The sequence below is a fragment of the Cyprinus carpio genome, unplaced genomic scaffold (genome assembly GCF_018340385.1).
Source record: "Cyprinus carpio isolate SPL01 unplaced genomic scaffold, ASM1834038v1 S000006550, whole genome shotgun sequence".
Taxonomy (NCBI): Eukaryota; Metazoa; Chordata; class Actinopteri; order Cypriniformes; family Cyprinidae; genus Cyprinus; species Cyprinus carpio.
Genome location: NW_024879213.1, coordinates 34,652 through 36,752, shown reverse-complemented (window position 1 = coordinate 36,752; position 2,101 = coordinate 34,652).

The window sequence follows — 2,101 nt, the reverse complement described above, 5'->3', positions numbered from 1 at the left end:
ATGCCACGCTGCATGAAGCAGTCATTTCTGCAAAAGGATTCACGACCAAGTATTGAGTGCATAACTGAAAATAATTATTTGAAGGTTTGACTTTTTTGTATTATTAAAAACACTTTCTTTTATTGGTCGGAGAAATATGCTATTTTTTGAGACGTAGGATAAATTTTGGGTTGTTTTCATGCGCTGTATGCCAAAATCATCAGTATAACAATATAAAGGACCGCGAAATTTTCAGTGGTGTGCAAGATGAATCTAAACATATATGAAAGTCTAATTTTATCATTACCATTATGGAAAAATAATGAATTGTTCACAATATGCTAATTTTGAGAAGGACCTGTATATAGCACACATATGGACACATAAAAGATATAACTACTTTCTAATAGTAAGTAATAGTTAAAGCCTCCATTCCAGGCTCGGCCAGACTTTTACACCCTCTTGGGCGTGTTTTGGAATATTTTCACATCATAGTTAGCGCGGTCAGGGCCTCGGGACGTTTTTAGGCTTCTTCCTTATTTTTATATTAGACATCCCAATTAGTGATGAAAAAATTGCAGCGGCTGGTGTGGCAACCAACACAAGACCGTGCTACTGGACTCTCAAGAGCGGCTCGAAATGCAAGCAATAGGCTCAAGCTGACGCAAAGCCCCAGCAAATATTAATAACCATCGAATGTGTAAGGGGGGAAATAGTAAGGAGATATTTTTAATTATTTACCAAATAAACTAGGTTTTCTGAGTTGTGACTTAAAAAACAAAAAATTATAATTTAAGAACAATAAATGCTCCAAATGTTTTATTAAAAATTTAAAACGTAAAAAAAAAAAAAAAACCGATATATGAATCACTTGCCAGTACATACAAAAAACTGAACTATTTAATAGCTAAAACAGTAGCCTAGTAGTAAGCTGTTTTGGGAGAGGGCAAAAAAAAGGTAATACTATACAATTTTGATAAATACTCTAGGTTTGTCGTTGAGGAATCATATTTCACGTAGTTTATTGTAAATGAAAACACAAACAGCTCACTTATCATTTATGACATTATGGGCAATAAAGTTTTGACTTATGATTGGATTTATGCACAGCGTGTGATGAATACATAAGTGTTGTGGGTTTACATTACAAATGAAAACTAACATGACTGATAATTCCCTTAAACGAAAACACTATAGTAGCCTATAATTATGGGTCTATAATTAGCCGAAATACAAATGAAAATATATGTTAAATTTAAACTGCATTCCAGCAAACATCCAGTCTGCAAATCAAAGGCTTGATTTGCATGCGAGCAAAGAGATCGAAAATGAATAAAGAAAAGGATTGATTATCAACGGAAATATACATATCTAACCATATAAGTGATAATATAATAATAATAATAATACATAATAAATAATAATAACAATATACAAAATGACAGGAAAATTGACGATCATTAATGGACTTTTACAAGACTGTTAGGATGGATAAAATGTTTTGCTTGTAGGCCTATCTTATATTATGACTTTCTGTGCCATTATCATGATAACTTATTTGCAATCAATGTGGACAATGGCATGTAATACAGTCCCGTAGCACAAGGCCTATGGTTAAAGAGAATCTTTTAATAATGAAATATTTTGTATAATAAAATAATATATAATAATTCTTAATTCCCAAAATAATAGTTATTAATTAATAAATCTCTGATATCACGGGTTGCTGTGGTCATGCAGGTTTGTTTACTAAGTGCAAAAAAGGGGCAATCTTATCTGAATCTGACTAAACGTATATTTTTTTTCATAAAATGCCATTAGATATTTGCTTGGACTACACAAGAAAAGGAAAAAAAAAAATACAAAAGAAAAAAAAAAGAAAAGAAAAGTACATTAGGGAGGATCTAATGGTGGAAGTGGTAGAATACTTCTGCTGTCAGGAAAGCCAATCAAGTCTTATACCTGACCGAAGTCTCAATAATGCATAATAAGCGCCGCCTGCTGGTGATAGCTGTAAAATGGAAAGCACAAGAATCAGCTCGCATGTTGTTTTCAAAGACATATATTGATTACAATGGTTTGTCTTAAACCCGCATGATGACCTTCCATCACTGTAATCTTG